This window comes from Zootermopsis nevadensis, unplaced genomic scaffold, assembly GCF_977971745.1.
Source record: "Zootermopsis nevadensis isolate Lab colony 2312 unplaced genomic scaffold, Znev_1.0 Znev_ptg000006l, whole genome shotgun sequence".
Lineage (NCBI taxonomy): Eukaryota > Metazoa > Arthropoda > Insecta > Blattodea > Termopsidae > Zootermopsis > Zootermopsis nevadensis.
The window spans coordinates 1877983-1894079 of record NW_028259138.1 but is presented as its reverse complement, the minus strand read 5'-3'; the positions used below and the strand labels follow the sequence as shown (position 1 = coordinate 1894079).

At 39.3% G+C, this 16097-nt stretch overlaps 1 protein-coding gene and 1 long non-coding RNA gene across 2 annotated transcripts in view; one reads left to right on the top strand and one right to left on the bottom strand.

The window, feature by feature from the left end:
• The window catches only part of LOC110828108 (tubulointerstitial nephritis antigen-like), a 47192-nt gene extending 36452 nt beyond the window's left edge, over positions 1-10740 (bottom strand). Inside the window, exon 1 of the mRNA XM_022060481.2 lies at positions 10600-10740. The gene's annotated coding sequence lies outside the window, so the exon portion shown is untranslated. The remainder of the gene's footprint in view (positions 1-10599) is intronic.
• LOC110828128 (uncharacterized) lies at positions 3249-6722 on the top strand. Its single transcript, XR_002542562.2, has 3 exons — positions 3249-3805; positions 4962-5099; positions 5945-6722. It is a non-coding gene; the product is annotated as an uncharacterized LOC110828128 (long non-coding RNA).
• Positions 10741-16097: the final 5357 nt, after the last annotated feature.

Sequence of the window (16097 nt, the reverse complement as noted above, 5' to 3'; positions counted from 1 at the left end):
CTACAGCTGTCTTTGGCCCGATCGCATTGAGAAAACATTCTCCCTACTGACACGGCATTATGACCCGAAAGTCATCAATTCATGAAAGAACAACGACTCCATTTCAAACCTAGTAGAATTATTATGCAGAAGACATTTATGACTCCACCATTTCGTAACACAATCATAAAACACATCACTATATTAAATGTCAGACTAGTTGGTTGGTGACAGTTGAAGACTGTCACATGGTGAAAGCTGAACCAATCAGCGGCAGTCTGGGATCACTAATGGCACTGTACACTTCCTCTCGTGAGTGAAAAATCTGCCAAGCCCCACAGTTGAGGCACGTGGTGCTGCAAGAAAGTGAAACTTTTTTTTTAGCTGGGGGAATTCTAACTGGAATAAATACACAGACCCAAAAATTGAAAAATATTTCTAACATACCTGTCGATAATTAAAAATACGATTCATTTAGTGCGATGTTTCTACCACAGCGGTACATACATTCTAGCGGAATCTACCTCGTAACAATTAAGTCTTTTAATGCTGTTTCGATCTGCACGATAGGTCGTCGTCATTCGTCAGCCTTCTGGTTCGATTCAACCTTTAGAAGAAGATATGTTTTCCTTTATAGCTGTCATGTGCGGAATTTTATCCGTACGGAGATAATTCTATATGGCCAACTTTAGAGAATGTCGAAAGAAGCCATAGCCTATTTAAAGTTACTATCTTGGCAATCGGCAGGAGATACAGAAAAAAATGAAAACCTCAACAATCACAGTCTATGAACGGCGAAGTTTAGGCTTACACCCTAGGGAAATGTCCCTGGCATAAATCTGGACAGGGCCCACCAGAGTCCTGAGAGTGGTGGCGAAGAGAAAACTTCATGCCCCTCCCAAGAATCAAATCCTGGCCACAGTCTCTAACCAGCCACTTCACTGCTCCTTGAAAGAAAATGGGGTTATGAAAGATCGAAAAGGGAACAAGGGGCTCGAACACATAAAATAAAACGATCAGGGACGAAAGAAAAGAATGTAAGTAGTTTCTTCTGATTGACCCCACTTAGAGATAGATATTAAAAGGGTCATGCATTCGTATTGCACCAACATCGACGGTTTGTAACTCAGCATTTCTTTCATCTCGCCGCTGGCCCCTGAATGCTTGATTGAAAGGAACTCAATTACTGCTCAAAGACTTCCCATAGTGATTTTTTCTAAGAAATCTTGTGCATTAATACTGCACTGCAGGTGTGTGTGTGTGCAGTTATCGGGTATGTGTGTACTAGTTCTGCGTACCCATCTGGTCATATGGAAATAGCACTACAGTGTGCAAAAGGGAGATACATATGTTTTCTTCAGGATTACGAAACAAGGCAAGTTACTGGCAATGCACTCTACTTTATCCGCTTCAGAACTGAAAGCTATTTTTGTTTGTTTCGGCAGGTCAGTTTGTTCCAAAAATAAAACGTAAGACAAAATAAGGGTTGCGCAGTTCTGTCAAATATAGAACCCAATACACTAAATCTGCGAGATAAACAGGCTATAAGGATAATTTACGTTCAAGGAAGTTCGATCAAATTAAGTTTTGACATTTTCATCACTTCTTTCAATAACGGGTAGAACAATAATTAAATTTACTTTTCTTTCGTATGGTTCACTTTTTGGTTCAGAAATATCAGCCCTCGAAGATCTCATCACCATTCGTACTTATTGTAGATGTGTTTATAACATGTCAAATATACATCTGTCAATTATCGAGGACCCACTGTGTTGTTATTTTTCACTTTTAGTAAAAAATAACCTTATAGAAACTATTCTTAAGAACTCTAGTCTTCTCACGCCACGCTACAAGTTTGCAAGACTACCATGTTGATGTTATGGCAAGACTTACAATCTTCCAGGAGCAATTGGCTCCACTATCGTAACATTCAATTTAGGTTTCATAAAAATAACTCACTGTTGGCAGAAACCGAATATTCAACTTTGCTAATACCAAAGCCCACTATTGCACACAATTCTAAGGAAGTTCCTTCTAACAACTCAATATTCCTCTAAAATTAGTCATAATGTTAACCTACCGCCTTCTCGGTTTTCCAAATATCCGCTTTCTCAGTTCACCCACAAAAATGTTACCATTTCTTGTATCCCCTTACGATATTTTCCTAACATTTCAAAAGCCACGTATCGCCTGCTTTAACGGCCTGTAAATTTTCGTTATTCCCATAGGGTGTATTTATTGGTTTCGTACGATTCTCGGTGTAAACAGAAATTTATTTTCCTAAACAACATTAACCACTTGATCTTTTCAATGAAGTGTTTTCTTTGCGGTACGGACTAAATCTATATAATACTAGCAGAATTCCCGCATTGTTACTGTGGGTAAATTCGAGAAATGTTTACATTTCTTATCAGCTACCAAGTTAGAAAGTCCGTCTATCATAGGCATGGCCATTAGACATCAATCGCTAAATACCACAGGAAAAATTATCCCTAAACCCAAAAATATTTGTCTTTACAATATTATCTACAGTAATTATTATTGAAGGTAATAGACATCATTTTACTAATTTCTTCTGTATGAATATACATAATAGTTGAGCCATTCTGCCTCCTCAGGTTAGCTGCACCATAAATTTGCGTAATTCTGAAAGTAATGTGAGAAAGGTGGGTAACAGTATACACCTACGACGTTTCCGGCTGTGAACAGCACATCTTCATTAATAAACGCGAGTCATATACATTCAAGGCATTCTTACGTACTATAGATCAATAATATTAGAAGGGAATGTAAGTTAAATTCAAGAGAAAATAAAATATACAATGTTAATGGAGGTAGTGAAATGCGCAGTACCAGACATAATTCGAAGGTCGTCCTAGCAGTTACGTTCTTTTCCTGCAAACATATCGCTTTAGAGTGAGACGAGCAGGATTCCCACTTGCCAAAGAACCCATCTCCTTCTGCAATTCCGTGGTGCGTTTCATTTCGGCATGCCACTTCGGAACCCAGCCCAATTTTAACAGCTGATGATGAAAATAAAACTTAAATTCCCCGCATAAGAATGGAGATGACCCAACCCTAGCAATGACCTGAAGCTCACGTCATTTATGAATCAGCCAGGCGCGTGTTCCTGGAAAGTAAGTTGGTCTATCTCTTATGCAACTCCCTCTTTAACTAGGCGTAACACATTTATTTGCGTAGCGTCTTCTTTTTAAAACGAACAATTTGCTGACTGAGATAGTTCGTGTCCGTTGTACATAGATGGCGTCACACACGCGAACTAGATACATTGTACATTTCTGGCACGTACTGAATTCTGAACAGGTACACGACAAACCAATTCGCTGTTGCTCTATTCTACGTCAGTTTCATGTAAACAAGTATTAAAAGCACCAGCCGTTGGCGTGATACATTTTAGGGTTCAGAAAGATTTGACTTTGTTGACTTCAATACTAATAATACCATTGGATTCAGATATACAAAACTAATTTTACCTGTTGCTTTAAAATGTGTGTGTACTTCGTCCCTCGCACTGAGCTAGGGGATGGAAACAGATACGGAGAATGCCTGAGACCGAAGCAGAAGAGAATATTACGATTCAAGAAGTAACTGGAGGCCGGAGAAAATTACACAAAAAGGAATCGATTATAACCTCTTGGGCTCAGACTCAGTGTGGACATGTAGTGGGTTTGATACAGGCAAACTACGCGACTCGTGAGCGACAGTTACGAGCGGCTCGTAATCAACGGAAGTCTTGCCCAAGCCATGCTGAAAACATTTATCTCAGGTTTCAGTTGTGGATAGCAGGCCAGGTCCTTTGTGCAAGGTTAGTGAACGTTCTGTGTTTTAAAATCTCGTTTAATTGACAAAGGGTATTATATTTTTATTCAAGTCATTCTTTCACTTCTTGCGCAGAATCGCTAACAATTTCATACAATTGTCTCTTCACCCTACTCCAAGTTGTTTGTCCATATCTATATCAACGTTTTGTAGAAATATGCAGACTACATCTTCTTGATCTATCAGAGGGCGCTAAGTGAACGTGAGGAGACGGTTACAGCATGTTAGAGAGATAAGTCTTTATGTCAATAAGAATAATTCCTGAAATAATATAAATACTGGTGTCCAAACTAAATTTACAGACGAATCAGAAATTAAAATTTCAAGGTTTTTATATAAGAACAGTGTTAAAATGGTTACACTTCAAATGTCACCCATTTAAACATAGTGAATTTCGGAAGAAAGTGTGCTGACTTCTTAAAATGAATTTACATATCCCTACTCCATTTTTAACATAGACAAGACACTAAGCTGCAATACAGGTAATTGCACCGATGTGTCTGTGTCTCGTAAGTCACGAATATCAGGATTTTGTTGAATCAGTACAGAAATTAAGCCGAAAAAGAGATATTTCACATTTTCAGTCCCTCATAACATTGTTGATGCGCTGGTAGGGGACTAAACCACGGCCCAGGGAATATAAAACCCCACGTACTGAAAAGGTATGCGACCCAAATTCAGGTCCGTATTTCGCGTAATCAGGGTTATAGATAAAATTTTAACATATTGGTCCGGAATCGAAACCGTCTGGCAGGCGAGCGTTCGGACACCGAAGTACATACACGGATGTTGTTCCAAGTTTAACCGATTCATTACGACACAGCAAACCAAGCAACGTTTCTCTCCAATTTTCAAGAGATAATTTATTCTAGTCAAGGCGTATGTCAAACTACATGCGTTTATTAACTGTGTCAGTATCGATTCAACACGTTGATCTCCACTGAACGCTAGGGGGAGGTGAATTAGGTTGTCTAATTGTGTGCTGGATTCGATTAGAATACTTCGTATTCCCGTCCACATAGATGCTCGTCATAATGTGCAACAATTAAAACAAAGGCGTCACACTTCAACCTGGAGTATTCCTGTACTATACCTTCTTTGAAATTTTACTTACGACAAAGATCGCGATTTTTATGTTCCAGATATACAAATCCAGGATTCACAAAGCCAATCAAACAAACACTGCATAGGATCTTCAATTCTCGAGTACGCAAAGCCATCTACAGTAGAGAAACATAATTATATATCATATTTCTGAAGAAGCTTTTGAGAATAAAAGGGTACGTAAAAGACACGCGCCGTTTCCTTGTATTTCGTTATAAATAAATATAGAAAAAAGTATCATAAAATGATTATAGATCTTGGATTGGGTGGTCTTCAGGATTATGACACCAAGGAATGTTGTTTATTGTCTTGGCACAAATTGTAATATTAAAAAAAAGTTATTGCTTTGTTAACTTAGTAAACCGAACAAAAAACACGAACTCTTAGAAAAATTGTAAATATAAAACAAATAACTCATTTATGTAATAAGACCTTGTAGTATATCAGCCCCCTCCTCTTAATCTATCTCCCAAGTAACCATTTCCATTAATAAACAAAGTAATAATGATAAAGTTTGCATAATAACGAAGATAGTAGTTGATATTCGGCCAATATCAGTTGATTGTTTTAAGGATATGTATCGATCGTGGAATGTCCTATGCGAATAATAGGAAATATTGATCTCGATGTACGTACGAGACTTAACGGCGCCATAAACTAGAAGACCACAATCCAGATTTTCGCAGCCGTAAAATCTCAGATGTATCATTGGACATGCTTGTCTGCAGTCTTGTGTCGTATTTCAGTTTACTGTACATACGACGTGGCGTTTAAACGTCGATCCGAGTTTCATGTTGAGTGTAGGTGGGCAGCAAAAACCTCTGAAACGTCGGCAAACTTCAATCAGACTACATTGCGCAACATCTTCGGACTCACCGCCGCGAGAACCTAAAATACTACTTCCTGTTAAATATTCGTTATAGTGGGAAAATATGAACACAAATTTGTCTGATAGTGTTTTGTGTGTGTGAAAATGGTAATCATTTCATGCAGACAAAGTACATTTTACATATGTTTAAAGGAACAACGAAGGGGGGAGCTACAAGAAGCGAGAAAGGAAGTCGCGAAGATGGATTCGAAGGAAAGTTTCCTCAGAGACTGAAACATTAAATTTCTGGAGATTTTATTCAATCATGCACAACCAGACTGTCTGAGAGGATACGGCAGGAACTACCGTGAAGTGTGCCTTCATGAGCTGACGGAGAAGTCTGGCAACGATCACCTCATTCCAGCTGGCTTGTCGATAAAGGATTTAGTAATAGCACAGCTGATAAGAGCGACATGGACCTCAGAAACTCCAATGACCTTGTTTCAGCCTCAAGTACCCCCATAGTTTCTGGCCTGGTGAGGAGTCATCCGTGTCTAAGGCTCGTTTGAATGTAAATCACAACGTTGCTTAAAATCTTAATTATTCATTGGCAAAGCATTACTCACATATACAATTACAAGGGCATCAGAAGCTAAATTAGAAGTAATTGTTTCTTTAAACCGAAGCAAAAATTCGTAATTTAACCAGACTCGTGAATGTTAAAAATAACTGATTTAAGAGTTCCTATTGAAACACGCGAAGCTCCTTTTTGCAACAAAACCATACTGAAGTTTTTAATTTGTGCGTCAAACAGTTTATGAAGTATTCATGCCAAGCTAAAATAATGTGTTATTTACCTTCCATTCACCGAACTACGGAAAGTAATTCAGGTGGTCATCCACTCATGCAGTCACACGCTTGCCTGCTCACTCACTTGAACATCCACCTAAATGATACACTCAGTCACTCTCTCAAACATCCACGTACTCGCTCACCCACCCATCAATTTAATCTTAATTATTTAGTGCCTAATTAATCTTACTCTTAGTATGTGATTTGCTGAAAATCTTCGGTGTTAAAACAGTCCAATGTGAGAGTACGCTCCGGTGGCTGTCGTGTTATCCCTACATAAATTGTTGTAAGATGGTCCAACTTTTCTTTCCGCGGGCCAAGAAGAGTTTGCCCGTTTTACTTCTGGGCCAAAAAGTCCCTCCTGGCACCTTTTTGATACCGAATAACTAAATTTCGTTTCCTTCAACAACAACAAATTACGATATAAAATGCTCAAATATATATTTTACTTAAATGTGCATAAATCACTACAGAATTGCATATTATTTAAAATTTACTCCTGCGACATCTATGTGACACAGTTTTTACTTGGAAAACTTACCTTATCCTAATCGAAATGTGTGATTCTCATATCTTCCTGGGTACATCACAGAAAACAGTTCCTTTCAGCACTGTTAGGATCAGGACAAGGGTAACTATACATAGGTGTAATGAGTTTTTAGTCCGGACCACTGGGTCGCGCCCAAGGGCAAGAATGGACGAAATTTAAGACGCAAGATAAAGCTAGGAAGAGATAAAACTATTAAATGATAGGATGAATGAAAATGTCTTCAGACGTCAGTCAAGAGTAAGCGGATACGGACAGACAAGGAGAACCTACCTGGTCTTCACTTCATTACAACTTAAGCACGTACTAGGGGAAGGACGCGTCTGGTCTGAATGTGAACCTGCGACTTCTGCTTGTGGTGTTGTCGTACAGAAATGAAAATTACGTGACACGTGTTAGTTCGTTAGTTAGTTGACATTTCCACAAACGAGAAACAAGATATTAAAAATGTTAATTGCGTCACAAGTTCAGATGATTATCACGGAAAGGGAAAAGTGGTTTAAGGAAATCCGCCAACTACGTCCAATTGTCTTCTTTCAAACTGGACTACACCCGGTCATGTACTACGAAGAACGTTCATTTCGACAATTCAACTGCATGTCACACTGACAACTTCTGAGTCCTCTTATTTGTTTTTTGTTGGCAGCCAGTGACGACAGCTTGCATAATACGCAATGCGTAATGGCATGTAGGTCATCACTGGCCGAGAGACTAGTGGACTTTCATTGTCAGTAATTTGTACGAACTGCATGAAGCAAAAATACTGTGCAATATCATGATACAGATTAACAATAGTGTCATACGTAACGACGTTTCGACGGTTTGTCACAACAGTATACAACCACTATAGCCAAATTGTCTATGCATGATGTCCGTTGCTTGAATGAACAAGATTGGAAAGGTGTACTCTTCGAAGTACACTGCCATCCGAAAGTTACTCTTCACGCCAGATCACGCAGCCCGTTGCTGTAATAATGATAAGAAGTCATTGTTGCGCAACAATGTTTTTAAAGTAATTTAATGCTGTCTCAGTGTTGCTAAAACGGCGACAGGAAGACATGGACGGTCTCATAAGGTATTCTTCGCTCACGCTAGAGTGCAAAGAACACACAAAATATACTGTACACACGACGTTTCGGAAGCTGGCGTCTTCACTTTCGGAAAGTAGGAAAAAATGTTTAATTTGTGATGCCCGTTAAATGCCCAATCACTAGACCTCGTGATAAGAAATAAGAAACAGCTATTTTCAAATGTGTTCCACCGAGTATTGCACCCTCTCCTTGCATCGCACGAATTACGAAACAAAAACCAAGAAACATACTGAAAAGTGCAAGTAGTTGTTGGCAAACACCGACGACAATGCAGATCGTAGGATCGTTAAATGGCGTGCACATGAATCCGGTGGAAGAATATAGGAAGACCTAGAAGTAGACGGAAATGCCACTATGACATCTGAACCTTTGTACAGGCTTCAAAGCGCTTGGCCTCTGTGAAGAGACAATGGCTAAGCCCGATGGCCACGAGGCTTAAGGCACTGTGAAACCTATTGCACATAATCCACGAAGTGTATAAGCGAGTAGCAACAGTCAGAGGGCTGTCCCATAACCAAGTGGTTAGTTGATGGTTGCTCACGGCGGAATGCTACTGCACAAATAACTTTGGTTTCATGAATCAACGCAATTTCAATGTTAAACGGAAAACTAAAAAATTAATTCATGGGCTTGATATTTAGGAAAGTTGAGTAAAACATTACCCGCGGACGAAAATGAAATAATTTCCTGAATGTATCCTCACAGTTTCACCGCGCGCTTAGTTATATTACGATTATAATTGTTGTTATTCTCACATGTTCAAGTCCAAACTTCGAACCCGTAGTTCAAAGTAATCTCTTTTCATATAAGATTCAAAACTTGTATTCTATTACGCCAACTCTCATCTCCCCATGTTTGCTATATGTCCTGCCAATCTCAGCTTGCTTCATGCGATCACCTTAGTAATATGTTAAAGTAAAGTAAAGTAAAGTTTGTCCCACTATACGCCGTGTAGGCGTTTGGGGTGAGAGGAGGTATAGCTCCTCTCTTCCTTGACCTCGGCACTAGATGGGGGTGAGTGGTCAGCATCACGCCCCGGCCGGCTTTACCCCCGGGAAAGGACCCCGGTACCCATTGGAGAGGAGGCTGGGTGGGCCCCAGAGCCGGTCTGGACGCAGAGGCTAGAGGAAAAATCCTCACTGTGAAAAATGTTCCGTATTTCCTACACACACAACAAACATAATGTAAACTATCTTTCTGATGATGGAGGTAGCAAGTTCATCTGAAACGTCCGCAAATTTCTACAACGCTATATGGCGCAACAACCAAGAAAACGGTTAGCTTCATAATGTACGTATACTACATTAGAAGAAACCACAGAAACACAATCTGACTTCGCGGCCGTAAACAGATTTGTTGTGGTATTCAATTCAAAGATTCCCTGCCGCTTATTTAAATCGAAAGCCAGCGGACAATTTTCTATGGTTGCCCTAGCAATCTGTCGTAAGAACTATGCATGCGAGATTACTTTCCTTGGAGTACACATGATATTCAGACACACGCTTGTGAAGTTGCAAGCTGTTACATAATTTGAAAAATAATATTTGTTTAAACTTTGTTACACTGTAGAAACTACAGGCGCCTGTTCATAGGTGGTCTAATAAACGTGGTGTAGCAAAAGAGGCACATGTCTTAGTCGGTTTGAATAGAAACAATATTTCATCATCATCATTTCATTTGTTACGTAACCGCGCACGCACTGCACCATATAATAAACAAGCAGATAATGCTTTTATCCTGTCCCGTAAGTTCCACAGAATCCTATGGGCAGTGGAAGACAAACGTTCCCACGAAATGCAACAGATTTTGCAACTTCAGTACATTAATTACATACCCCAAATTGTAATTCACGAACCGACAAATAATGTGGAGTTTCAGGGTTCGGCTCCAGTGGATTGTACAAAATACTATTTACTACGCTTTGTAAATGACGTTTTCCACTTCAGTTAATTAAATCAGCACCCAACAAATAACGCGAAGTTTCACGTTTCTACAAATGTATATGGTAGAATATAAACTTACCTACGCTTTATAAATTACTTTATATCTTAACTTCATAAATTACACCCTTAACTCGACAGCGAACAAACAGCTGACGCGTTAAGTAATGGTAGAGAGTAAAATTTCTCAAGTGTTGTAAATCGTTTTAATGTCACTTCATAAAAATTAAAAACCTTCCTGCTTTAATTCAACAGCCTAAATATAACGCGAAGTTTCACGTTTCGACTGCGGTTGAAGGCAGAACATAAATTTACACACGCGTTTTCGATTGTAAACATCACAAATTAAAATCCTTCCTATAATACCGTTTTCAGAAAACGCGACGGATGTTCTTCCTGATCGACGCTTTCACACGCTCTGATATGTGCACTACTCACCTTGTGATGTTCGGTTCGACTCGACTCGTCTCGCCTCACACACGCGTGTCGATCAAAACACTACTAGCGCGTCGCGTACTCGCGGTCGACTGCAAAGTTTCGACCCGTGCTGCCGCTGTTATAGAGAGAACTGGTAGTGTGTGGGTGGCAGCCAGGTGAGCCCTTGTTTGATAACACTGCACTAACCGGAGAAGTTATTTAGTGTCTGCCTGTGCGCTGTAGATGGCTGTCTTAAGGCATGGATATTTCCCCCTCTGTTGTCTTGTGGTGGCAGGCTTAGGAATTCAACCAAGTAGCTACGTAATTGAATGGATCATAATCCTGCTTGAGAATCTGGTAGTCGCTCAGATGGCCAAATTTTTCCCCGGCTTTTATGGAATCCGGAAGTTCATAACCGTGCGGCACAGGACACTATCCTGAGTGGATTCCAGTCCACATTTTCATATTCTATTTTAAAGGTCTTTTTTAATATTATTATCCCATCTGCATACAGGTTTTCCTAATGGTTTCATCCCTGCAGTTTTTGCACTTTTCAATACGGAATGTGTGCCATCTACCTTCCATTTTAAAAATGTTAATTTTACAGTGAAAGGTTATTAAGACCTCCCAACAGCCAAATGTGAGAACCACCTATTTTTGGCTATCTGTGACTGCTAATTTAACATAGCCTACTCGCAGCTTCCCTCCATGTCTGAAGGCAGTCATGTCGATCTGTGACCTACCTCATATCTAAGTAACCAATTCTGAGGGGGAAACATAAAAAAAAAGATGTTGATGACGTAGTATGATTGTCACCGTCACGAAGTCTGGATCAACTTCACTGCGTTGTTTCATTGTGGGACCGATTCAGAAACCGGTTTTCCAAAGCGAGTTATGTCGTTCATAGCAAGGAAAAGTTCAAGACTTTGTCAATTGTAGTTCCGATACCTGTTGGAGCACCGATAACGACGCATTTTAGAAATGTGTGCGAGAGAAGAGACGACATTGTTGAAAAGCAATTAGGATTTGAGCGCTGTTTTTTTCAGTTCCAATAATACATTGCTTACACTATATCCCTCGTAGTTACGTCAGCAGTCATGCCAGAGGCTCATATTCCGATTTTTCGCGCTTCTGAAACGCAATATTGGTTTGTTTACATTTGATCGCACTATTTGTGTTCAGTTTATATAAGTGATTGCCGTGGGACACATTTTTCACTGGAGATGAATATCGTAAATCAATATTTATAAAATTACGAAATTTGGTCTACATTACCAGTAATTTTAATGTACGATAAACAAAGCACCGTACTTAAGCTACAATGAACTAAAAGCAAGCTAAATATGCAGGCCTTCTTATGATTCAAATACGAAAGTAAATTATACTAAGGAACATTAATATTTGGTAAAACTTTGTCGTGCTTGTCTCGTTGCCTGAGTAATGTATTTAGAACTTATAATTATTTTATTATGAGGTTTCACAATAATATAAGAAATTACTAGATGATTGGTAACTCATAACACTATCCATGCTGAATTCCATGCAATAAAATTCCATCTTCTGTGTCCATGGCTACATATAATCTCGTTTACAGCGTTTAAAGGGCTAAAATCGATGGCTGGCGTGATTCAGTTAGGGTTCCGAAGAATTCGACTTGTAACAAATAATCAGACCAATTTCATGCGATCGCTTGAAGACGCTATTGTGCGAACTCCGAAAAGACTGTGCATGTCATACCTCAGGGAATGGACTAATATCCACATAATTAAGGAGTGACGATTTATTTAATGTTAGAAACCTCTAAGGATCAGTATAAATTATATTTGATGTAATTTTATTTTAAAGTTACTGTAATGATGCCATAGACCCCATGATGTTTTATGCAATTATTTGAATATTTTCTAAACGTAAATAGACCAAATAGAAATTCACTCCACAAATTTCAAGATAGATATAACACACAAAATGTTATTCAAATCCCTTATGCGAAACATACTGGCAAGCAGGCGGATATGCGTTCTCATTATGCATTCACTTTAAGAATTTAGAACATTTTATAAAATTTAATCTGTTGTTTGTAATAGTATGATATGTAATGTGTTAAATCTTAACGAGTAGTTCTGGGGAGTTAATTAAATAAGATAACTGTCGTATGGGATGCTGAATCATGTTGTCAGATAGAAATTGACGTCGTTAAAAATATCTACCAGACTACACGGAGCGACATCCCAGAAGACACTGAGAATCTGAAGTTTCACTACATGTGTTTTGAGTCTACTTTCCTTATTCTACGATTCGTTCACTGATAACTCGGAAGAAAACTGCCGCAAATGCATCACTTCTGTCACCTCTTATAAAGAAAAGGAAAGTCGATTTTATTGTTTTTGTCCAACGATGCTTGACAAGAATCAAGAAAATCTTGTGGCGCTTGGTGGGGTCATGCAGTTTCTGTTGGGAGCCGGGAAGTGACAGTTGCGTTCCAATTTATCATTTTTCAAGAACACGCAGGTATTTCGGATCGTGTCCAATAATTTTTAACTACTGAACGAAATGAAACTACGTATAAATATCATGCCACTTGAGATCGCCTTATTGCCTTTCCATAATTAATACCAATATGGCTGTTGAACGAATTTCTGTGATGGACGTGAAACGACCGCTGCTTAACATAGAGTTTCGTCTGAAGTCAAGGAATAGAATTCGTAAAGTGAATCTACATCACCTTCGTGTCCTAAGCGTGTGTTGAAGCCGCCAGTTGTGCTTACTGTGGAGCAATTTGTATGGAGAACTTTGAAAAGCCAGGTTTGTAGCGGTCGTGACTTCGCCAGAAAAATGTATCTTATCAGCCCAGAACCCTGAACTGTGGCGAGGCAAGGTTAAGTTTCGCATAAAATTTGTGGATTCGTTTTATTATTTGTCTACAGACACTGGGGCTGTATTGTAAAGCTGCACAAGGACCACTGCTTTTCAGCATCTCTAACTCACAGACCATACCCAATTGATCCAGTTAACAGACGAGCATGAGAATAAATCTTAACAGACTTTCTACAGCTGTGTTATACCTGACGTAGGGGTTACCGTGATCCAGAAGGCTGTTCTCCCTTCCATCACATTAGGGTTGGGTTGACCCCTGCGATTGCCCCAAATGTGGGTAACTCGGGTGCGTAAATTTTTTGTAGTCGGGGCTGCGTTCGCGCCCAGATGGTATTTACAATTTTCTACGAGAAGCTGCGTGAATTGTACAGGTCACCTAGCATCGGGAGAATAGTGAAATCTAGGAGGCTCTGATGGGCTGGACATGTAACACGCATGGGGGGGATGTACGGGGCGCATACAAAATTTTGGTGGGAAATCCTTCTGGAAAACGACCACTGGCAGACCAAGAAAGATATTGAAGGATAATATCAAGATGGATCTTAGGGAGGTGGATTGTGAGGATGAAAAATGGATGGAGTTATCTCAGGATCGTTGTCGGTGTTGGACCTGCGAGTTCTGTTACCAGGGAGTTAGTTAGTTCTGTATTTTAAGAATAAAAACATCTGGACCTATCTAAAATCTTAATAATTTATAACATTAACTACGATAGCCGTCACCAAACTGCATAATTTAAGGTTGACTTACAGCCGTGCGGTAAGGAGAGTGAATTACTTCTGTAGCCTTGAAGGATGAAATTGGGTGATGGCTGCTACTACTACTGCTAATGGGCCTGTCATACATAAGTAGACAATGTTCGCACCTTCACAGATTTCGCGCAACTCGCAAATGATCAGCGGCCTAGCGACAAGGGTGACCTTGACTAGAGTGTCATGAGGGATGTTTGAAGAGTCTATTACACGGTGTGGATATGTTTCTGATTTAAGCTTTGTACTATAGTATGTGGTTGTTGGGTTGTTTCAAATGGGACACATTGCACCTTCTTACTATTTATGTTAAGAGAAATAAGTTAAATATTGTAATTATAAAGAAACGAATTAACAACGATATATCTTTGTAAGCACAGAAATTATCAGAGAACAACTATTTTATTCGGCAACAAAAGCGCTTTATTACCTGTCCTGAAAATTTTCATCTTTTCAGTTTCGCAATTTTAGCTTTACGTGAACAACTTTATCTCTCTCATGTCATCAGAATATCTTAGTCATGTGATTAGCGCTATTGTTTCGTAATCGCGTTGTATTAAATCTCTGTCCGGGAGTCGACTATCTTGTCTAAAGATTTTTGTGGTTTTTATCAGTCCCTCTAGGCAAATACCGAAACTACCTTGAATTAAGTCACGGCCGCTTCCTTTCACATCCTTTCCATTTCATTATTCCCTATCATCGTCTCATTCGAAGGAAGAGAGTATGAGTACTGAAAGCGTCGTTAAATAAATATAAACAAATAAATGTGCCAGTGTTATCAGAAATCTGTTCCTAAGTTTTTGTGTCTTAGTAAGGCATGCTAATTTAGGTGAATTAAACGGGGTGATATATTATGTGGAACTGAATAGCTGAAAGTAGTTCCTGAATGTATTCTTATCACGTAAGTCAGTGCAATTCCACTGATTCCGAACACTGACTGTGATCTACACATCAGTTCTCAGAAGATGTTTGAGTAAGAATGGTAATTGAGGCCCGTGACATGTTATTTCTGGCACTGCGTGCGATAATAATTAGAGTGATGTCACGTTGATGCACTTGGCAGTGTAACCTCAGTGACGTACTATGGATACACAAAGTTCAAGGACACCGTAAAATATGCTTGGCCTGCTATATGTCATTCTTAGTTCATTTAACATTGCTTTGTCAAGCGCATAACCTCACATGAGAGACGACAGAATGATCATCAATGAGTTGGAAAGGATGTAGGCCTACGAGCTGCCATGAGCTATTTAAGACAGTCTCACCGAATTTTCTTGGATGGACTCCTGAAGTCCACGAAAAAGACAGTTGAGATTTTACTTTCCCGGCAAGAGATTCAAAAATAATTTTGCCGCAACCCCGTAATTTTTTTCTCTTTTATAAGTTCTCGCGGTCGCCATGTTGGTATTGTTTTTTGTTGGACGATAAGAACGTTCGAGATGAACTGGTGTCATATTGTATGACATTTACGCCAAGATTCTTAAAAAAACTTTCTTTTAGGTTATCTTCGCGCTCTAGCGAAGAACACCTTTCCATTTCTCTCTGTCACGTTTTTCCTAGAAACTAGGCAACCCGCATGACCCGATTTCCTTGTTGGAACACATTTTTACATAACCGAAGCTATTGTTGGAATAGATTGTCGCAGCAGTGGAAAGTAGGTCATTGTTGGCTCACAACAGTGACCTCGAATCACATCTCAACAATGAACTTGGATGCAATAGTTGTCTTTGTTATTCCTTTCCAGTAAGAGTTGCATGTATATGTTCACAGTGTTTATCAACCTATGGTACGCTTACCACTGGTGGTACGCGAGCCGATGTTGAGCGGTACGCGAACTAAGTAAGAAAATCGAAAGATAATATTAACATAAATCAGTTTTCCCTGAACGCATTTGGTTTG